Source organism: Papio anubis, chromosome 11, assembly GCF_008728515.1.
Source record: "Papio anubis isolate 15944 chromosome 11, Panubis1.0, whole genome shotgun sequence".
Lineage (NCBI taxonomy): Eukaryota > Metazoa > Chordata > Mammalia > Primates > Cercopithecidae > Papio > Papio anubis.
Genome location: NC_044986.1, coordinates 59,448,496 through 59,472,824, shown reverse-complemented (window position 1 = coordinate 59,472,824; position 24,329 = coordinate 59,448,496). Strand labels below are relative to the sequence as shown.

General features: G+C 40.7%; 1 protein-coding gene across 10 annotated transcripts in view; it reads left to right on the top strand.

Annotated features, from left to right (window-relative positions):
• JMJD1C (jumonji domain containing 1C) overlaps positions 1-24,329 on the top strand; it is a 365,523-nt gene that overhangs the window by 236,758 nt on the left and 104,436 nt on the right. The gene's annotated exons all lie outside the window — the stretch shown is intronic.

The following is a 24,329-nucleotide window of genomic DNA, read 5'->3' as shown; positions in this document are numbered from 1 at the left end:
TACTACGTATCTCTAGGTATTTGTTGGTTCATTTGCTGGCTAGAAGGATGAATATAAAAATGGAGTGACCATGGTTTATTTCAGTTAAGGTTTGGTGGCACTGAGACCACTAAACCAAGAAAACGTTGAGAAAGTCATTTATTCTTTGAGACTGATTCTAGAATAACAACAGTAGAAGTGATTATTTCTGGTAATGGGGATTAGAATGTGTAATCATCCTGGGGAAAATACTTGGCTAGGTTGGTTGTAGGCAGTGGTTTGTTTGTTGTTGTTGTTTGTTTGTTTGTGTGTTTTTTTGGTTTTTGTTTTTGTTTTTGAGATGAAGTCTCGCTCTTGCCCAGGCTGGAGTGCAGTGGCATGATCTCGGCTCACTGCAACCTCTGCCTCCTGAGTTCAAGTGATTCTTCTTCCTGAGATTCCCAAGTAGCTGGGATTACAGGCAAGCATGACCACGCCCAGCTAATTTTTGTATTTTTTGTAGAGATGGGGTTTCACCATGTTGGCCAGGTTGGTCTCTAACTCCTGACCTCAGGCAATCCACCCACTTCAGCCTCCCAAAGTGCTGGGATTACAGGCGTGAGCCACCGCCCCCAGCTGGGAATGGTTTTTTTAAGGAAGACATTAAGAATGGTAGGTGACTTTATATCATCATGTTAATAAAGAGGGACTGTGGACGAAGTGGATTTGGCTTCAGAACTTTGTAAACATTAATATGATGTGATGATGTTCGTCCCGTTTTATTTTTATTTTTATTTTTATTTGACAGTGTCTTGTTCTGTTGTCCAGGGTGGAGTGCAGTGGTGTGATCTCACCTCACTGTAACCTCTGCTTCCCGGGTTCAAGCAATTCTCCTACCCCAGCCTCCTAATTAGCTGAGACTATAGGCATGCACCACCGCATGTGTCTAATTTTTGTCTTTTTACTGGAGATGGGGTTTCGCCATGTTGGCCACGCTGGTCTTGAACTCCTGGCCTCAAGCAGTCGCCCACCTCGGCCCCCCAAAGTGTTGGGATTTCAGGCGTGAGCCACTACACTCAGCCAATTTAGTAAAATTCTTTGAAACAAGCCTGTGGGAGTGAAATTAAAATGCAGAATAGAAACAAAAATTTAGGGCCCGGCATAGTGGCTCACATCTATAATCCTAGCACTGTGGGAAGCTGAAGTGGGAGAATCACTTGAGCCAGGAGTTTGAGACCAGCCTGGGCAAAAAAAAAAAAAAAAAAAAAATTCAGTCCCTACAGAAACTAAAAAAAATTAGTCAGGTATGGTGGCATGTGCCTATAGTTCCAGCTATTCAGGAGGCTAAAGTGGGAGGATTGCTTGAGTCCAAGAGGTTGATAATGTAGTGAGCTGTGATCGTGCTATGACATTCCAGCCTAGGCAACAGAGTGGAACCCTGTCTCAAATACCCAAACACATAAAACACACACACACACATTTGTCATGTCTATACATAGTTTATTTTCCATTTCCAGTCAGCCTTCCCCACCCAAAGAAATGAAGAGAAGAGACAGATTAAAATAAAAGATTAGTTCTAAACCCAGCTTTATTATAGAGACTAGGGATAGCAAAAGCATTGCAAAATTGTAATTCCAGCTGGGCACAGTGGCATATGCCTGTAGTCCCAGCTTCTCTGGAGGCTGAGGCAAGAGTTTGAGGCCATAGATCCCTGTGATCATGCCTGTGAATTGTCACTACACTCTAGCCTGGGCAACTTAGCAAAGCCCTGTTTCTTTCCTTTTTTCTTTTCTTTTTTTTTTTTGAGACGGAGTTTCGCGCTTTTTGCCCAGGCTGGAGTGCAATGGCGCGATCTCGGCTCACTGCAACCTCCACCTCCCGGGTTCAAGCAGTTCTCCTGTGTCAGCCTCCCAAATAGCTGGGGTTACAGTCGCCTGCCACCACACCTGACTAATTTTTTGTATTTTTAGTAGAGACAGGGTTTCATATGTTGGCCAGGATGGTCTGGATCTCTTGACCTCGTGATCCACCCGCCTCGGCCTCCCAAAGTGCTGGGATTCCATGCGTGAGCCACCACGCCCGGCCTTTTTTTTTTTTTCTTTTCTCCTGAGACGGATTTTCACTCTTTTTGCCCAGGCTGGAGTGCAGTGGCACTATCTCGGCTCACTGCAACCTCCGGTCTCCTGGGTTCAAGCGATTCTCCTGCCTCAGCCTCCCAAGTAGCTGGGATTACAGGCGTGTGCTACCATGCCCAGCTAATTTTTTTTGTATTGTTAGTAGAGAAGGAGTTTCAGCATGTTAGCCAGACTGGTCTTGAACTCCTAACTTTGTGATCTGCCTGCCTTGGCATCCCAAAGTGTTGGGATTACAAATGTGAGCCACCACGCCCAGCCCAAGCCCTGTTTCTTAAAAAGAAACAAAATAGTTGTAATTGCAATCAGATTTTTCTTACTAAATATCTATGAGTGTTTGGAAATGTTTTGAAACAACTAATGTACTTAATATTTTTTCTCAATATTCGTTATCTTAAAAAAATAAAGATTTTGTACTGATTTTTTTACCTTGTCATTACTTTCTTCATGAAGTAACTTAAATTTCTATAGCCAGTCCTCATTCATTTTTGTCTTGTTATTGTGAAATGAATTCCAATCCTGAATATCAATGGATTATGGTAACAGCAAAATTGCAAGCATTTTGCTAGTGTGTATTTTAATCTCTTTCCATAATTAAGTACCTCAAGGTAACCATAGACATTAAACATAGAAAAGTCCTATTAGGTTATTTTGTTTGTATCTTGCCAGTATAGCTTTTCCCTGTATTATTGCCTCAGAAGCTTTTTACCATCTACTTTTATTTATTTATTTTTGAGATGGAGTCTTGCTCTGTCACTCAGGCTGGAGTGCAGTGGTGCGATCTTGGCTCACTGCAACCTCCACCTCCTGGGTTCAGGCGATTCTCATGCCTCAGCCTCCTGAGTAGCTGCATTTACAGGCGTCCGCCACCACACCTGACTAATTTGTAATAGGGAAAGGGTTTCACCATGGTGGCCAGGCTGGATTTGAACTCCTGATCTCAGGTGATCCACCTGCCTTACGCTCCCAAAGTGCTCAGATTATAGGTGTGAGCCACCGTGCCCGGCCACCATCTACTTTTAAATGCTTTTTCAGTGTTTTCAGAAGTTTCAGAAATATACAGTTCCCTGGAAGTCTAATATATGCCTTTTAGACCTTTCTTGAAGATTCTTTTCTCAGTTATAAAAATTTAGACCTTCCTTTAAGTTTTGTTTTTTCAGTTATAAAAGTTTGGATGATTTTGACCCAAATTTCTTTTAGTGCTTTCCGAAACAGTCATGTCATTTATATATTTTCAAAGAATTGTCCTGTTTATTATTGCTTATTTGATGTAGGCTGTATTGTAATATTTGATTTTGTTCACCTCTCATTAATCTTTCCTTTAAATTTTTTTTAACTTCTGTGATTTTCATACTCTCATTATATATTTAAATTTTATAAGTAACATGAGTACAGTCATCTGGAAATTTTTTCCTGTAATCAGGTTTTTGAATAATGAATGATCTTTCTAAAATGCCATAATTTAAAAATATTTGTGGCGTCTGTGATTTAATATTTATGTAAAATCTCGTTATAGTATATACGATTGCACTGAAAACTGTGTTTTAAAAAAATTATGAGATTCAACCAGTAATCCAGAAACTTTAAGTAATGTGGATTACAATATTGTTTATTTTAGAATTAAGGTATTTGTAAATTTTCTTGGCGCTTTATTTAACAGGATTTAACTTGTAAGTACATAAATTTAAACTATATGCAAACAGTCAAGTAGTGCTAGTTATTCATGAAAAGCAAGTCATTGCTCTTGAAACTTTATAAGCTAAATCACTGCTGCCACTGCTAGAAAAAACAAATACTCCCAAAGGTGTTACTATTAATAAGTTATTTTTTTGCTGTTTTAGTTGATATTTCCTTCCACAAATTTACATTTTTTTATTTCTTTCATTTCAGATCACAAATAGTTTTTATCATGTGCCTAGCAAAATGAATCATTAAAAAGTAACTTACCAGCCCTCTAAGAGAGAAAATGTTTATTTTTCTCTTAATAAATTTTTACACACATAAACCCAAATGAAAGTCTTGTTACATGACTATGAAAAGAATGAACTGAGTAGAAGTACAATGATTAAAATTTCACTAGTTCTGGATTTTTTTATAGCTGGGGTGATGGTTACTACTGTTGTGTAGAAAACTACCCTAATTAAATGGTATTATCCATGTGTACTAACTGGTAAAGTCTCCCAGAGGCCATGCAGCAAAAAGACCCATAACCCATATTAAAATACTGGGATTCTAGAATTATTAAATCAATTTAAAATGTATAGCAATAACGAAGGATATTAAAAGAAGGAGAAAGCAAGCGTGTAGAAAATATTTGCAAAAAACATGTCGAATTAAGAAAAAAGACTATAAAATATACAGATTATCGTTGTTGTTATTATTATTATTATTGTTGTGAGACAGTCTCACTTTGTTGCCCAGGCTGGAATGCAGTGGTGCGATCTTGGCTCACTGCAACCTCTGCCTCCCGAGTTCAAGCAGTTCTTATGCCTCAGCCTCCCAAGTAGCTGGGATTACGGGCATGTGCCACCATGTCCAGTTAATTTTTTATTTTTAGTAGAGATGGGGTTTTGCCATGTTGGCCAGGCTGGTCTCAAACACCTTGGCCTCCCAAAGTGCTGGGATTACAGGTGTGAGCCACTGCATTCAGCCCTTGAAATATACCAATTCTTAAAACTCAACAATAACAGCATGAACAACCTGACATAAAAATGGGCAAAAGACATGAACAGATTAGACCATAAGATACAGCAGTCATTCCTTGGTGTTTACCCAAATGAGTTGAAAACACGTCTACCCCAAAACCTGAACATGGATTTTTTTTTATAGCAGCTTTATACATAATTGTTAAAACTTGGATGCATCCAAGATGTCCTTCAGTATGTGAATGAATAAATAAGCTGTGGTACATTCAGACATTTTTTGAAATATTACTGTTAAAAAGAAATGTGCTGTCAAGCTATGAAAAGACATGGAGAAAAATGCATTTTACTAGGTGAGAGAAGCCAATCTGAAAAGGCTACATAGTATATGATTCCAAGTATAGTTGACTCTTGAACAATACAGGTTTGAACTGCATAGATCCACTTATACAGGGATTTTTTTTTTCAGTACATACAATTGGCCCTCTGTGTCTGTGGGGTCTGCCTCTGCAATGAAACATGGATAGAAAATTCAGTATTAGGCCGGGCGCGGTGGCTCAAGCCTGTAATCCCAGCACTTTGGGAGGCCGAGACGGGCGGATCACGAGGTCAGGAGATCGAGACCATCCTGGCTAACACGGTGAAACCCCGTCTCTACTAAAAAATACAAAAAAATAGCCGGGCGCGGTGGCGGGCGCCTGTAGTCCCAACTACTCGAGGCTGAGGCAGGAGAATGGCGCGGAACCCGAGGCGGAGCTTGTAGTGAGCTGGGAGATCCCGCCACGCGGACTCCAGCCTGGGCGGGCAGAGCTGCACTCCGCCTCACAAAAAAAAAAAAAAAAAAAAAAAAGAAAGAAAATTCAGTATTAGCCTGGGCAACAAAATGAGAACCTGTCTCTACAAAAAATTGAAAAATTTGGCCGGGTGCAGTGGCTCACACCTGTAATCGCAGCACTTTGGGAGGCTGAGGCTGGTGGATCATGAGGTCAGGAGATTGAGACCAGCCTGGCCAACATGGCGAAAACCCGTCTCTACTAAAAATACAAAAATTAGCCAGGTGTAGTGGCAGGTGCCTGTAATCCCAGCTACTTGAGAGGCCGAGGCAGGAGAATCGCTTGAACCCAGGAAGCGGAGGTTGCAGTGAGCCAAGACTGCACCATTGCACTGCAACTTTGGCAACAGAGCAAGACTCTCTCTCAAAAAAAGAAAGAGGGAGAAAATCTAATCATTTTTTCAAGGGGAAAAGAACACATATTTATACATTTTTGCAAATAATTATGGGATATTCTAAGACTCCCTGAGTGCTTTCTAAGAAAATTCAGGATGAGATCCTCTACTTTAGAATAAGATATATGAAATTTTTCATGTATATTAAAGTATAATGAAGGTTTTAGACAAAACATTTCTATTTCTTTTAGCCATTCATAACATAACGATTCTAGATAGACCTTCACTATCCGTGTCACTTGACTTTATTTTCTAATGTTTCTAATGTCTTTGTTTTGTTTATTCTCTAATGTTTGTAATGTCTTTCTGAATGATCTGTCTTTAATTTTCATTTGAAATTATTTCAGTGTATTGAGACTGGTACTTCACATACGTGGAACAACAGCTTTAACCTTCATACCGTAGAACAGTGTTGTCTCCTACTGAGTTTCTGTTTAGCTTCATCTTTGCATCACCCAAAATCTCTGAAACAATGCTTAACACACTTCAAAAATGTTCCAGTGAATATTTGTTAAACGAATAAAACTTCCTAATCCTTTTTTGCATCAAAAGCTGCCAAGCTGGTTATACCACGTATTATATGTGCCTGTGGGCGTGGGATTTGTATGTATTGCAACATACTTAGCCTCTTAAGTAGATGGGACCACAGGTGTGTGCCACCATGCCCAGCTAATTTTTGTAATTTTTCTAGAGACGAGATCTCCCTTTGTTGCCAAGGCTGATAAATTTTTTGTTGAATGATTAACTTTGCTTCTGGTTTCTCATGTCTTCTCTTGAGGCACTTTTTCTTTGTTCCTCTTAGTATGCCTAGAAAGTTGAGATCAACAATGATTGAATCTTCATCTTTTTTAAGTATCAAGAAGAAACTACTTTTGAGGTTATTCTGTTTACTATTTTTACTTACATTCTCTTTCTGTGTATTCGGGGGAGGCAGCATTGCCACTTTCCCAGGGTGCTGATTTAGCTGCTTGATATTTTTAGGAAACCAGGATAACTTTAAATAAATATCTTTCTGCAAAATACCAAAGAGCTTATCCTCTTACTAGCCCTAGGTTTTTCGTATTTGAAAACCTGGTGTGTATAATTGGGTAAAGTTTAAAGGGCCTCTATGTGGTTCAAAGAACTACATGCTGAGGATGGGCAGCTTTCCAATGTAAGCTCTTGGTAAATTATTTAAAGGTTCTGTGGTTCCTGAGAAAGTAGGATTTTGAGTGAGCAAAGTGACCAGGAAACTGATCTGTTAAGAGAATGTCTAAGTTCTGGACTGAGGTGCTGTGCTCTGAGATATATTCACTCTAGGCCAGGTGTTCTTAACCATATTCATGGTCACAGTGGTTGAAGCAGCAGTTCCTAAACATGATTGAACCTCAGAACTAATCCAGAGAACTTTTTATTTTTATTTTTATTTTTTTTTTTTTGAGACGGAGTCTCGCTCTGTCGCCCAGGCTGGAGTGCAGTGGCCGGATCTCAGCTCACTGCAAGCTCCGCCTCCCGGGTTCACGCCATTCTCCGGCCTCAGCCTCCCGAGTAGCTGGGACTACAGGCGCCCGCCACCTCGCCCGGCTAGTTTTTTTGTATTTCTTAATAGAGACGGGGTTTCACCGTGTTCGCCAGGATGGTCTCGATCTCCTGACCTCGTGATCCGCCCGTCTCGGCCTCCCAAAGTGCTGGGATTACAGGCTTGAGCCACCGCGCCCGGCCCCCAGAGAACTTTTTAAACCTGAGGATTCCTGGGTCCCACCCTCAGTGTAAGTTACAGAGTAAGACTTAGAAATGTATATTCTTAGAATGTTCTCCAGATGATCTTGAAAATTTTAAAATTGTGGAGCAAAATAATGTGTGTTTCTTTCGGAGCTACAGCTTTCGTCAGATTCTCAAAAGCGTCTTTGATTCCAAAATGTTTAAGAACAGTTGCTAGAAGCCACTGATTCTCAGACTTGATAGTGTATCAGAATGACCTAAGAATTTGTTGAAGCACAGATTGCTGGACCCCACTTCTGGAATTTCTGATTCAGTAAATCTGGTTTGGAGCACAGGAATATGCATTGTTAATTACAACAGGTCCTTGAATGATGTCATTTTGTTATTTCATTGATGATAAAAGTATTGATCCCTAGCTGGGGCTGCTGTCAAGCAAATGGGCTTGCTGTTCAGTGTGCACAGAAAACCAGTAACTATGGCATTGGCTTTTGAGAAAAGAAAGGTTTTTTTGTTTTGTTTTTTTGGTTTGTTTCTGAGAGAGGTTCCCGCGGTATTGCCCAGTCTCAAGTGCAGTGGTGTGATCATAGCTCACTGCAGCCTCAAACTCCTGGGCTCAGGTGATTCTCCCAACTCAGCCTCCTGAGTAGCTGGAGCTAGAGGCACACACCACCATACCCAGCTAATTTTTATATTTTTTGTAGAAATGGGATCCCCCCAGGTTGCCCAGGCTGGTCTTGAACTTCTGGGCTCAAGTGATTGACCTGCCTCTGCCTCCCAAAGTGCTGGGATTAGAGGTTTAAGCCAGTCTGCCCAGACAATAAAGAAAGGCTTATTGCAAAACTGACTAGGAAAGAGACAAGAGTCAGACTCAAATCTGTCTTTCTGATTTGGGATCTGTGGCAAGTATATAGACTCAGAGGGCAAGGGAAGGGATTTAGAAATGTTGGCTTAGCAGGGTCTGATTGGTGGGCTTCAAATTTTGCCATTTATGGTAAGTTATGTTGAGGCCAGTTTTAGCCCTGTATCTTTCAAGCCAATGGATCCTTCACTTCCAAAAGAGGTTCTGACATTTGGGTTCTGCTCCTGTCCCAGTCTTGGTTCTGAGAAGAGGAATTATTGGTTCCAGGTGTTGTTAAGTCATTAAAGCTTTTTCTGTCATGCATGCTATAGGACTTGCAGTTTTGGGATCCATTATACCTATGAGATAACTTGACATTTTGTTATCAACAGTGTAGGCCCAGTTGAGGTCACAAACTGGTTGTGACAGTGGTGCTTACACGAACACTGTCCGTGAGGAGTTTGCACTTTGTTTCCATGTCTGCGTGGGTTTGCTCAGGATACTCTGGTTTCCTCCCAAATCCCAAAGATGTGCAAGCTAATTTAATTGACTTGTCTAAATTGTCCGTGTGTGTGCGCACGCGCACGTGTGTGTGTGAGAGAGTGTGTGTGTGTGTGTGTGTGTGTGTGACTTCCCTGCAAGGGAATGACATCTTGTGCAGGATTGGTTCTGGCCTTGAATGATGAGTTTCTTGGATAAGCTCTGGCCACTCACAACTCTGAACTGTAATAATTGGGTAAATAATTAACTTGTTTTTATTCATCTTTCTTAAAGGTATGTATAGCTCACATTTATTACAATGTTAAATATTGAATGTGTTTGAGTGCTGCTTATTTTGAAGTTTAATGATGTTTTTGTCACCAGAAATATGCTATGGGAACTTAACTCTTGTTTATATCAGCCTATGGTAAAATTGATTTCATTATATGTTATTCCCAAGAACCTATGGACGAAGTTAATGAAGGATTGGTGTTTCTGTAGATGCGGTGGTCGAGGGTTATCCTTTGAGAACCACTGGTTCTAGGCCTTGGTTAACACCACTCTCAGCCTTCAGCATCAAGCTCTTTGAGGATTCTTCACGAATGAATGACAGTAATAAACATAATGAAGCATAACAAAGCTCAGTCTAATTCACCACTGTAAGAGAAGGATAAAGGAAACTCCAGGCCAGGTGTGGGTGGCTCATGCCTGTAATCCCAGCACTTTGGTAGGCTGAGGTGAATGACTCACTTGAGGTCAGGAGTTCAAGACCAGCCTGCTCAACATGGTGAAACCCCGTCTCTACTGAAAATACAAAAAATTAGCCAGGCGTGTTGGCGTGCGCCTGCAATCCCAGTTACTCAGGAGGCTGAGGCACGAGAATAGCTTAAACCTAGGAGGCAGAGGTTGCAGTGAGCCAAGATTGCGCCACTGCACTCCAACCTGAGTGACAGGGTGAGACTCCGTCCCCCCGCCCCAGGAAAAAAGAAAATTATCTTTTTCCTAGCAGAGAAAAGTACACAGACATTTTGATTTGACTCTGTTGACAAACCTAGTTCATGAACAGTTGCTTCTCTGTGTAGCATTTTGCTTTTCTTCTTGTCAGAGTAGAAAAATGCATATTTCCATGACCAATTTAAATGGTTTTATTTTGTTTTTTACACTGAATTATGTAACTTTTTAAGTATACCCACATTCTCCAAGGCCAAGTAGAATACAGCACAGTTAAAACAAAGTGTTGTTAACCTAAATGTGGCAGGAAGAATGATTCTGAGAATTCCTGAAGTAAATAAGAATGGTTCTGTTAAAAAGCTCAGAAAGGCCGGGTGCAGTGGCTCATGCCTGTAATCCCAGCACTTTGGGAGTCCAAGGTGGGTGGATCACCAGAGGTGAGGAGTCAAGACCAGCCTGACCAACATGGTGAAACCCCGTCTCTACTGAAAATACAAAAATTAGCTGGGTGTGGTGGCGGGCGCCTGTAATCCCAGCTACTTGGGAGGCTGAGGCAGGAAAATTGTTTCAACCCGGGAGGCAGAGGTCGCAGTGAGCCGAGATCGTGCCATTGCACTCCAGCCTGGGTGACAGGGCAAGACTCCGTCTCAAAAAAACAAACAAAAAAACTCAGAAAGCAGGTGGTCAGGTTGCTAATACAGGAAAGCTTTCAGATCCCTAAAGAAAAAGCAGTTGTTACCAAAGCTATAAAACACTGCTAAATCCACAGGAGTCCTACAAAGAAGTTTATTTGCTCAGACTGCTTATAGGCTATCTGAAACTTTGTAGGAAACTGCAACTCTGGAAGAAATTTTTATTATTTATGAAGAATCTAATTATGAAATTTTCCTGTCTCTACAGGGATGAACTTGTGAGGCTTTTGGGCATCATTAGTGGGCCTTAACTCTTTTCTTTCTCAGTTAGATCTGGGACTCTTGTCTCATTCCTTTACAGGGATAGGTCTTCAGTGAAACTGACCTGGATTAAGAAAACATAGAGGGCTGGTCACGGTGCCTCATACCTGTAATCCCAGCAACTTTGGGAGGCCCAGGCGGACGGATCGAGAAGTCAGGAGACCGAGACCATCTTGGCTGATAGAGTAAAACCCCGTCTCTACTAAAAGTACAAAGAATCAGTCGGGCATGGTGGCACTTGCCTGTAGTTCCATCTACTCAGGAGGCTGAGGCAGGAGAATTGCTTGAACCCAGGAGGCGGAGGTTGCAGTGAACTGAGATCATGCCACTGCACTCCAGCCTGGGTGATAGAGCAAGACTCCATCTCAAAAAAAGAAAAAAAAAAGTGTACCAGGCGCAGTGGCTCATGCCTGTAATCTCAGCACTTTGGGAGGCCGAGGCGGGCGGATCACGAGGCCAAGAGATCAAGACCATCCTGGCTAACAAGGTGGAACCCTGTCTCTACTAAAAATACAAAAAATTAGCTGGACATGGTGGCGGGCACCTGTAGTCCCAGCTTCCCAGGAGGCTGAGGCAGAAGAATGGCGTGAACCCAGGAGACGGAGCTTGCAGTGAGCCGAGATCGCACCACCGCACTCCAGCCTGGGCAACAGAGCGAGACACCCTCTCCAAAAAAAAATAAATAAATAAAAGACAAAAAAGAAAACCTAGAGTTTTAGTGGGGAAGGTCTTTTAAAGAAGTGTTATCGAAATTTTATTAATAGTTATTGACCTGAGAGGAGATTAGTATATTTGTTTTCCTTGTACATTTTAAAAATATAACTTTGTTATCCCTTAACATGCTAGTAGGGGAAGAAAATTTAAATGAATAATAATTTGTAATTGAAAGAAAACACTTCAGTGCCAATCTTTAATTGTGTGATAAAGGCCTTTCAATATAGTCTTTCTGTGTTGCATGTCAGTACTTTGATATTTCACTCCTGTCAAAATATTGGCATAAATTACCAATACTTAAAGAAATATGGTAGAAACTTGAATTATTTTATTACTTTACTATATTTTGAATCTAAATACTACTTAGCACAGGTGATCATTGTCACCTAAATGTGTTAATCTTTTAAATATGCAAAAATAGCTGCTGCATCATATTATATACTTACTGGAAATTGTGACTCTCATTTGTCCATTGAAAAATTCAGCTTCCAGATTGTTACTGACATCATCAGTTTTAACAAACAAGGAGGTAATGGAGAAATAATTGTAGAGCCTTGGTGACTTATATTGCACAAGAAACAGATGTTTGCCAGATGGAAATGAACAAAACCAGTGCAAAAAAGATGTCTTATTCAAGTTTCTAAGAGTACAAACAATGAAATGATTAGGAAAAATTGGAAGATACATATTATTAGCTTTTGACCGAAAAAGGTCAGGAAATCAGTCATATGCAAACGTAATGTCATATGTCCTACTCCCTGAGGAGGGTGTGCTTGACAGGACTCAAGACTGAAAACATTTTATTTTAGCTTAACCTCAGTTTCTCCTGTGATTTTTATGAGTATTAACATTTTAACACAAGCATTGCTTTTATGGTTGGGTTGATTTAATAGTATAATATTTATTATTCCCACAAAATTATATTTAATTTTTATCCTCAAGAGGTAAAGGATCGGCTGGGTGTAGTGGCTCACACCTGTAATCCCAGCACTTTGGAAGGCTGAGGCGGTGGATCATGAGGTCAGGAGATCAAGACTATCTTGGCTAACACAGTGAAACCTTATTTCTACTATAAAAATACAAAAAATTAACCAAGTGTGGTGGCACACATCTGTTGTCCATGCTACTCTGGAGGCTGAGGCAGGATAACCGCTTGAACCCGGGAGGCGGAGGTTGCAGTGAGCCAAGATCACACCTCTACACTCCGGCCTGGGCAACAGAGCAAGACTCCCGTCTCAAAAAAAAAAAAAAAAAAAAAAAAAGGGCCAGGCACGGTGGCTCACACCTGTAATCCTAGCACTTTGGGAGGCCAAGGCGGGTGGATCACAAGGTCAGGAGTTCGAGACCAGCCTGGCCAACATGGTGAAACCTCATCTCTACTAAAAAAAAAGAAAAAGAAAAAGAAAAATTAGCTGGGCATGGTGGCATGTGCCCGTAATCCCAGCTACTAGGGAAAATTGCCTGAACCTGGGAAGTGGAGGTTGCAGTGAGCCGAGATTGCGCCACTGCACTTCAGCCTGGGCAACAGAGTGAGACTCCATCTCAGAAAAAAAAAAAAAAAAGAAGCTGGATGTGGTGGCTCACGCCTGTAATCCCAGCACTTTGGGAGGCTGAGGCAGGTGGATCACGAGGTCAGGAGATCGAAACCATCCTTTCTAACACGGTGAAACCCCATCTCTACTAAAAATACAAAAAATTAGCTGGGCAAGGTGGCGGTTGCCTGTACTCACAGCTACTTGGGAGGCTGAGGCAGGAGAATGGCGTAAACTCAGGAGTCAGAGCTTACGGTGAGCCGAGATCGTGCCACTACACTCCAGCCTGGGTGACACAGCGAGACTCCGTCTCAAAAAAAAAAAAAAAAAGAAAAAGGTAAAGGATCTGTGGATCCCATGCCACACAACCATCTTGTGTAGTTTTACTTCTGTCAAGTGGTACGGCCTACTTGATTTACTTAATCAAGTTTAAAATGGGAGATGTCACTTTTTACCTTTAATTCTGCCGGTTCGTGTGAATAATACAGGAAACATTCAGGAGTACTTACTTTATGCTTTTTTATATATACACAAGTGGGCCAGATGCGGTGGCTCACGCCTGTAATCCCGACACTTTGGGATGCCAAGGCAGGTGGATCACGAGGTCAGGAGTTCAAGATCAGCCTGACCAAGATGGTGAAACCCTGTCTCTACTAAAAATACAAAACAAAATTAGCCGGGCATGGTGGTGGGTGTCTGTAATCCCAGCACTTGGGAGGCCAAGGTGGGTGGATCACAAGGTCCGGAGTTCAAGATCAGCCTGGCCAAGATGGTGAAACTGGTTTCTACTAAAAATACAAAACAAAATTAGCCAGGCATGGTGGTGGGCACCTGTAATCCCAGCTACTCGGGAGGCCGAGGCAGAGAATTGCTTAATCTCAGGAAGCGGAGGATGCAGTGAGCCAAGATCACGCCACTGCACTCTAGCCTGGGCGACAGAGGGAAACTCAGTCTCAAAAAATATATATATGTATATGTATGTATGTATGTATGTATGTATATATACACACACCACACATACATACATACACACACACACAAGTGGTAGCAGTGTTTATGAAGAGTTTGATTTATCACATTTATCTATACTTTGCTCTTAAACATTGTTAAATAGATTGAACAAGATAATATTAAAATCTTAGAATTGAAAAGAATCTTTAATATTTTATAAACCACCCCCAGCCAGAGGCAGAAATGTATTCCTTATAGTGACGACTTGACAAATTTTCATTCAGAATCTTTTTTTTTTGAAACAGAGTTTAACTCCCGTTGCCCAGGCTGGAGTACAGTGGTGCCGTCTCAGCTGACTGCAACCTCCGCTTCCCAGGTTCAAGCTATTCTCCCGCCTCAGCCTCCTGAGTAGCTGGGACTACAGGTGCGTGCCACCACGCCCAGCTAATATTTTTGTGTTTTTAGTAGAGACCGGGTTTCACCATGTTGGCCAGGATGGTCTCGATCTCTTGACGTTGTGATCCGTCCACCTCAGTCTCCCAAAGTGCTGAGATTACAGGCGTGAGCAACCGTGCGTGGCCTACACTAACTTTTAAAATAATCATACATATTTATTATGTGTCCCTCTTCTCTTCCAGGCAAAACATTCACCATTCCTTCAAATGATCCTACTATTTTGTAATTTTTTTTAATTGATATGGAGTGTCGCTCTGTCACCCAGGTTTGAGTGCAGTGGCATGATCTCGGCTCACTGTAATCTCTGCCTCCCAGGTTCAAGTGATTCTCCTGTCTCAGCCTCCTGAGTAGCTGGGACTACAGGTGTGTGCCACCACACTTCAGGTAATTTTTGTATTTTTAGTAGAGATGGGGTTTCACCATGTTGGCCAGGCTGGTCTTGAACTCCTGACCTCAGGTGATCACCCACCTCAGCCTCCCAAAGTGCTGGGAAAACAGGCGTGAGCCACTGTGCCCAGCCTATTCAAGTTTTGATTCCTCCCAGTACCATTTTAAAATATATATGTAGTATGTATTGGTTTAGTGTCTTCAAATCCTTCAGGATTCTTTCACATAAATTAATTAATTAATTTAGAGACAGGGTCTTGCTTTGTCATATAGACTGTAGTACAGTGGCACAAACACAGCTCACTGCAGTCTTAACTTCCTGGGCTCAAGTGCTCCTCCTTTGTAGCTGGGACTATAGCCACATGCCACCACGCCCAGCTAATTAAAAAAATTTTTTTTGTTGTAGAGATGGTCTCACTATGGTGCCCAGACTGGTCTCAAAGCAATCCTCCCACCTTTGCCTCCCTCCCAAAGTGCTGGGATTGTAGTGTGAGCCCCTGGACCCTGGCCTATTTCACATGCATTTCAAGGAAGCTGGTGCTTCTATACATTCTACTTGAGTAGTTTGAGTTTTTAAACCTAAATGTAGGTAAACTTTTTCATTATTAAAATTTAAGGTTAATTCTTGTTTCAGCTTTTTAAAAATTTTTTTCTATTTCAATGGATAGAAATCCAGATTTTCCTGATGATTTTAAAATCTAGATCTTGATTGTTTTTTTCATAAGACATATTTTTAAATCACTATATCATTTGTTTTGGGACAGAATTTTTGCTCTTTTGCCCAGGCTGGAGTGCAGTGGCACCGTCTCAGCTCACTGCAGCCTCCCCCTTGCAGGTTCAAGCGATTCTCCTGCCTCAGCTTCCTGAGTAGCTGGGATTACAGGTGCTCGCCACCACACCTGGAGAATTTTTTGTATTTTTAGTAGAGACGAGGTTTCACCATGTTGGCCAGGCTAGTCTCAAACTCTTGACCTGAGGTGATCCACCTGTCTCAGCCTCCAAAGTGTTGGGATTGCAGGCATGAGCTACCATGCCCAGCCAGCCATTCTGTCATTTGTTAATTTGAAAATATAGATAGCTTTCAAGCGATAATGAGTGTATAAGACCAGAAATGAATGAATAAGGTTAATAACAGTGCTGTTTTCTTTTTTTTGAGATGGAGTTTTGCTCTTATGGTCCAGGCTGGAGTACAATGGCACAGTATCAGCTGACCACAACCTCTGCCTCCTGAGTTAAAGCAATTCTCCTGCCTCAGCCTCCCAAGTAGCTGGGATTACAGGCATGTGTCGCCATGCCTGGCTAATTTTGTATTTTTAGTAGAGACAGGGTTTCTCCGTGTTGGTCAGGCTGGTCTTGAACTCCCGACCTCGGCCTCCCAAAGGTGCTGGGCTTACACACTCGGCAACAGTACTGTTAATCAGTACACATTTTTTGTTTGTTTGTTTGCTTTTTTTTTTTTTTTTTTCTGTCACCCAGGCCAGAGTGCAGTGGCATAATCTCAGCTCACTGCAGCCTTTGCCTCCTGGTTTCAAGCAATTCTCCTGCCTCGGCCTCCCAGGTAGCTGGGATTACAGGCATGTGCCACCACGGCCAGCTACTTTTATTATTATTATTATTCTGTCTTAATTGTTGTATTTTTAGTAGAGACAGAGTTTTACCATGTTGGTCAGGCTGGTCTCAAACTCCCAACCTCTAGTGATCTGCCTTCCTCAACTTCCCAAAGTGCTGGGATTACAGCTGTGAGCCACTGTGCCTGGCCTATTAATCAGTACTCTTTAACCCACTGCAGATATGTAATTATCATCCAGCCTGTATTTCATTGACTTACCTATTGTAGGTTGTCTTGATAAAAGTTTTAAGTCAAGTTCCTTAAATCTTAGTTTCAAATCTTATTAATCTAATAACTTTTGTTTTTATTAAAATGCAGACTGGGTGCAGTGGCTAATGCCTGTAATCCCAGCACTTTGGGAGGCCGAGGTGGGCAGATAACCTGAGGTAGTTGGAGACCAGCGTGACCAACGTGGCAAAACTCCGTCTCTACTAAAAATACAAAAGTTAGCCAGGCGTGGTGGTGCGCACCTGTAATCCTAGCTACTTGGGAGGCTGAGGCATGAAAATAGTTTGAACCCAAGAGGCGGAGGTTGCAGTGAGCCAAGATCACATGATTGTACTCCAGCATGGGAGACAGAACAAGACTCTGTCTCAAAATATTTAAAAAGCATATAAAATAAAATGAAATGCAGATTACTCTCAATGAATATATTTTGCTCTTACTTGGTCAATTTGTATTTAAAAAATTTTCATTATACTAATTATCCATTTTTGGCTCAAGATACCCCACCCAAAATATTCTAGTAAGAAACCAGAATTTGCCATCCCCAAAATATCTTTTTTTGCCATGTTTTGAGCTAGCTATTCTGAGAATCTGCAGACACAGGAGTAATTCTGAAAAGCTGCCCTTTTGTAAAAGAAATTTACCCATCTATAAAGAAAATCTGCTTTAGTAAAAAGTTATCTGTATCAGGAAAAGGGCTGCTCCAGACAGCTGTTATTCCCTGAGAGACTTCAGTCTGCATAACAAGACTATCTTTATTCATCATATATTTTCTCCGCTCACTCTATTTCGTATAACTTGCATAGACACCAACCCTTAAAAGCCCCAAGCTTCTATTCCTTCTGTAGCTTCAGATGCTGTATAAGCTTCAATCATCTGACTTCAGTGAGTCTCATATTTTGTGGGACTACTGTTATTACATATGTAATTAAAATTGGTTTCGTGGCCGGGTGCCGTGGCTCAAGCCTGTAATCCCAGCACTTTGGGAGTTTGAGGAGGGTGGATCACCTGAGGTCAGGAGGAGACCAGCCTGGCCAATATGGCGAAACCCTGTCCCTACTAAAAATACAAAGATTAGCCGGGATGTAGTGACGGTGGGCGTCTGTAATCCCCACACCTGCCTCAGCCTCCTGAGTATCTGGGATCACAGGCACCTGAGACCATGCCCAGCTAATTTTTGTATTTTTAGTAGAGACAGGGTTTCACCATGTTGGCCAGGCTGGTCTTAAACTCCTGACCTCAAGTCATCCACCGGCCTCGGCCTCCCAAAGTGCTGGGATTACAGGCATGAGCCACAGTGTCCAGCCTCAACTGCCTATCTCTAATGTCTTGGCAATGTCATGATTTTTACAAAGACTGCCAGTTAATGGCTCTGAGCTTATCTCTACCACATTTTAGTATTCTAACATATAATTTAATCTATGATTTTAGTTATTTAAAGCATGAAGATGTTCATAGTGTTGTTTATAATACAAAATTGAAAGCAGTTTAAGCATTCAGCCTTAAGAGAATGAATAATAAAACTAATGCTTTAATAAACTCGTGCTTATTTATTAAGTAGTTACTTAAAATGATGGCAATGTAAGAACATGAGATTATTAAATAAAATGAGCAACTTAAAATTTGCGTGTATCCTGAATGTTGATAACTAATATGGTTGTGAGGGAAAAAGGGACTGAAAGTGCGTTTAAATAGTTAACTGGCTGGGTTCACTAAGGATAAGAATATGGGATCTTCTTCATGCATTTGTTTTACAAATTTTCTCAAATATAATTATGTTACTTGTTAAGAAAACTCTATTTTTGGAAACAAAAAGGATCCTGTACATATCATTTAATCTTTAGTTTATTTTTTTAATCTCTAGTTTATATTTTCCATAGTAAAATCACTTTTTCTTGAGAGAAATAAAAGTAATTAAATAAGCTTTCCTTTTCTTCCAAATATTAGTGTTTTATCATCTTGCCCAATGTTCTTTTTCTGAACATAGCTTTAAAAACCCTTTATGTTGAATTGATTTCCTTCTAATCCTGCTTATTTCTCCTTTGTGAAAGGTGACATATATCAGTAAAGCAAATTAACAATGTATAGAGTTATGTCATACTTCTTTTCCTTTGTACTTTATGACTTTGCCGTTTCTTCTAGACAGGCTTCATTTTTCTCCATTAGCGTTCAGAGTTTAAAGTTTAATTCAGCAGATGGCAAAACACTTTGCTCTCTGCCACCCCTGCGAACCAGCATGAAAATAAATACAGTGCTTTCACACCATCTTACGATGTAAAAACCATTCAGCTGTGAATTAGGAAATCCAAGTTCTGGTCCTAGCACTTCTATAAACAAGATTTTTGACAAGCAAAGTCACTTAAGCTCTGAGTGTCCATTTTTTTATCTGTAAAAATGAGAGTATTTCTAACATTAAAGTAATAGGACTAAAAATTTTGTATTTCCTTTTTAAAAATACCTATATTTTTAGAGACAGAGTCTTGCTATGTTGCCCAGGCTGGTCTCCTACTCCCTGAACTCAAGCCATCCTCTCAGCTCACCTTCTAAGTAGCTGGGATTCCAGGGGCATGCCACTATGTCTGCTTGTATGATTGCTGCTTGATTTGTATGATTACTGTATTAATTTCTGTTTTCTTATAAAAGGCTGAATACTCTGCTGGGGTAAGAATTTTGTGGTCTTTTCCTCACTATTGCATACCCTGGGCCAAAGTATGGTGCCTTGCACATAGAAGCCATTTTATACCTATTGATAGAATGAATGTGCTACAATGTTTGCTGGAGAAAGGAGAGTTAAAAAAGTCTTAAGGTCCATATCTACTAGAAATCCTTGTAAAACTCATAGACTATTGAAGGTTTGAAACTGTGATACACAAGTTTGGCATTACATAGAAGATCTGCATGGAGTTATTAATGTTAAAAACTTTATTTTTTTTTTTTTTGAGACAGAGGCTCGCTCTGTCACCCAGACTGGAGTGCAGTGGCACAGTCTCAGCTCCCTGCAACCTCTGGCTCCTGGGCTGAAGCGATCCTCCCACCTCAGCCTCCTGAGTAGCTGGGACCACAGGTGTGTGCCACCACACCTGGCCATTTATTCTTTGTAGAGACAAGGTTTCACCATGTTGCCCAGGCTGATCTTGAACTCATGTGCTCAAGTGATCCACCTGCCTCCGCCTCCCAGAGTGCTGGGATTATAGGCGTGAACCACTGCGTATGACCTAATGTTAAAAAGTTGATCCTTTGGACATTACAGTGATGTAGGAGTCACATTTTTATGTATTTTCATAGATTTTACAATATGCCGTATTGAAAAATAATGAATTACAGTCAGCTTTCTTGTAAGTCCAGTCAAGTTGAATTCCTGTTACTACTGTTGTTCATCTTTTTTTCCTACCCATATGTCTTAAAAAATATCTATACTGCTAGATAATTGAACTTGCAAGAGTTTTTGCTTTTTAGTTTGTGAGTCTGTTTAATTTTTTAAAATCCAGTGGTTTAGGCTTCCACATGTGTAAAGATGAGAGATGTATTCTTTTCATGGCCCAAGATAAATGGAACCAAAATCCTTGTTTATTTTAACTCTTAAAATTGTACATATAAGATTCTCACATTATTGGAAGGAATAGATTTTCTTTGGATAGGCAGACAGTGTTGCCTTCCTTTAGCCTCTGTTTACTTTCTGACCTCTGTTGATTTATTCAACTTGTAACCTAGAAACCAACTAAAAAGGAAGGAAGTTAGAGATGTGTATTTCTGGGCAGTAACTGGAGTAGTTTCCTCTTCCCCTAGCCTGGTTTAGCAGCCAAAAAAGGCCTTTTACTCCCCTCCCCACCTCCCAACAAAAAGAAAGAAAAATTAATGTTAACTTTTCACCTTTTTACCTCAGTCCAGTGAAGAAGGTATAAGCCTTAAGAACAACCAGTTTAAAGGACTAAAATGTGTGAAAGGTGGGATCTACTATTCCTAAGGAGTTGTAATAACAGGAGTACATTAAGGAGACTTGATGTAAAACCTAGCAATTTATGCTTGATACCAAGTGGGTTCTCTCTGTCATTACTTCATTATTTTTGTTTGTGTTAAAAATTTACCAATATACCAGACCAATTAATACCAGACCAGTCACATTAATATATTTATATTAGCCAGATGTGGTGGCACATACTTGTAGTCCCAGCTGCTCAGGAGACTGAGGCAGGAGGATGCCTTGAGCCCAGGAGTTTGAGGCTGCAGTGAGCTGATAGCTTCACTGCACTCTGGCCTGGACAACAGAGTGAGACCCAATCTCTAAATATATATATGTCAAGCCCGTTTTAAATATTTAAAAGGCATTGATTGTTACCAACTAGTTGTAACTCTGCACCCTTTGCATCAAGAATTGATTCTATAGTATTTATAGTAGTGGAGAAGCTAGTCTTATTTTAATACAACCATGATGTAGTGTGAAATATTTTTTTTAAAATGAATGGCTTCTCAGTATTGTTAATTACATTAACTTTACTAAAAATTAGTACATTTGTGTTACTAAGATTGTATGACTTAGGCAGTTGTGTGTTTTAGCTAAGCCTACTTCTGTGTGCTTTATGATTCTGTAAGGGATTGAAGCACTTGAGAAGCAAAAACAGCTGTTTTTAAGTCTATATCATATACAATGTAGACAAACTTGAGTTTATGCAAGACTATGAGATAAATCCTGTGAAAGTTTCTAATGTACAATAAATTGGGGAAATGTATTAAAGTACTTAAAATTTGATAGTTTATAATATTAAGCTGTATTAAACATTTGCTTTTTTTGGTTTGGTAACATATTGTGAGTTCTTTTACTTACATAGATTCTTTTTGTCTCAGTGATTGATTATGAATGAATTATTAGGATGGTTATATGTGATTTAATATCCACTTGACAACATTATTCAAAACACTTCGTTCTAAAGTTACCTTGGCTGGGAGTGGTGGCTCACGCCTGTAATCCTAACACTTGGGGAGGCCGAGGTGGGCAGATCACCTGAGGTCAGGAGTTTGAGACCAGCCTGGTCAACATGGTGAAACCCTGTCTGTACTAAAAATACAAAATTAGCTGGGCCTAGTGGCGTGCACCTGTAATCCCAGCTACTTGGGAGGCTGAGGCAGGAGAATTGCTTGAACTCGGGAGGCAGAGGTTGCAGTGAGCTGAGATGGTACCATTGCACTACAGCCTGCGCAGAAAAGAGCGAAGCTCCATCACAGAAAAATAAAGTTACCTTTTTGTACCATGCATATTCTACACAATATGTTCTGTAAAATAAAGCCATATTTTACTCACAGTCCTGCTAATCATTGCCCATCTCTTCTCATTCTTTTTATAAGCGCAAGTTCATCATATACTAAATTAAAAATACCTTTTCAGTAGCTTTTCTTTTTTTTGGACACAGAGTCTCGCTCTGTCACCCAGGCCGGAGTGCAGTAGTATGATCTTGGCTCATTGCAGCCTCCGTCTTCCAGATTCAAACAATTCTCCTGCCTCAGCCTCCAGAGTATCTAAGACTACAGGCACGCCACCATGCCCTGGCTAATTTTTGTATTTTTAGTAGAAACAGCGTTTGCCATGATGGCCAGGCTGGTCTCAAACTCTTGACCTCAAGTGTTCCACCCGCCACTGATCCTGGCTTCTTTTCAGTAGCTAACCTGCTAATTTCTGTGAAATGAAAGTGATACTTCTGGAATAGATATAAAGGGGTTATGTATGTGTTATTTTAAAAAAGTCAGTATGAATACAAAATTAGCCAAGTGTGGTGCATGCATGTAATCCCAGCTACATGGCAGGCTGAGGCAGGAGAATCACTTGAACCCGGGAGGCAGTGAGCTGAGATCGCACCATTGCACTCCAGCCTAGGCAACAAGAGCGAAACTCTATCTCAACATTTTTTTTAAATTAGTATGAATTTTTAGATTTACTGAAATTGAGGTTTCTCCATGGGGATAAATTTATAATGAAAGATTATTTACATCCAGGCATGGTGGCTCATGCCTATAATCCCAGCACTTTGGGAGGCTGAGACGGGTGGATCACTTGAGGCCAGGAATCTGAAACCAGCCTGGCCAACATGGTGACACCCCTGTCTCTACTGAAAATACAGAAATTAGCTGGGCATGGTGGCGTGCACCTGTAGTCCCAGCTATTCTGGAAGCTGAGGCAGGAGAATTGCTTGAATCCCCACAGAGGCAGAGGTTGCAGTGAGCCGAGATCACGCCACTGCACTCCAGCCTGGGCAACAGTGAGACTCTGTCTCAAAACAAAACAAAACAAAAAAGACTATTTACATACATCTTAAAATAGATTAAATATTTTCTTGCACCTACACCTACAAGTGTATTTTTAAAGTTTCAGTGCATGTTACTATATATAATTCCTCTGTTTCATCATTAATTTCTACAATAAAACTGAAACCATTTCAATTAAATTGTAATATAGAAGTGTGGTTGACTAAGTATATGGCCAGCTTTCCTGCTGTAAGTCAGGAACTTGCAAATTTTCACTGGATGCTCTAAAGGTTAAAATTTAATTATACCGACAAATTAATAGACATAACCTAATGTTTTACATACAGCCACAAATTTATATTCCATTCCATCTCTGCTCCTTGATTTGTTGAGTAGCCAGAGTCAGTCTCATATCATCACATAAGTCTCCACTATGAAACGAGAAATTACTATAAGGCCTGGCAGGATGACTCATGCCTGAAATCCCAGCACTTTAGAAAACTGAGGTGGGTGGATCGCTTAAGTTCAGGAGTTCCAGACCATCCTGGGCAACATGGTGAAACCCTGTCTCTACAAAAAATACCAAGAGTTAGCTAGGCATGGTCATGCCCACGTGTAGTCCCATCTACACGGCAGGCTGAGGTGGGAGGATCGCTTGAGCCCAGAAGCCAGAGATTGCAGTGAGCCAAGATCGTGCCACTGTACCGTAGCCTGGGCAACAGAGCAAAATCCTGTCTCAAAAAAAAAAAAGAGAGACTGGAATCCCATACCTGTAATTCCAGTACTTTGGGAGGCCAAGGCGGGTGGATCGCCTGAGGTCAGGAGTATTTGAGACCAGCCTGGCCAACATGGTGAAACCCTGTCTCTACTAAAAATACAAAAATTAACAGCATGGTAGCACACCCCTGTAAAGCCAGCTACTTGGGAGGCTGAAGGAGGACAATCGCTTGAACCCAGGAGGCGGAGATTGCAGTGAGTTGAGATCACACCACTGCGCTTCACCTGGGTAACAGAGCAAGACTACATCCTCCAAAAAATAGAGAACTTACTATTAGAGCATCCTTGTCTAGTAGAAATAAAATGTGAGCTACTGGTGTGATTTTAAATTAAGTCTTTACATCAAAATTTTAACATAGGTAAATTAATTTTACAGTATTTTATTTAACCCAATATATCAAAATATTAACGTATCAAAATAAAACTATTCATGAGATACATCTTAATTCTTTTTTATGGTCAATGTGTATTTTATACATACAGCACACATCTCAATTCAGATTAACTACATTTCAGGTGCTCAGTTGCCACATATGGTTAGTAACTACCATATTGGACAACA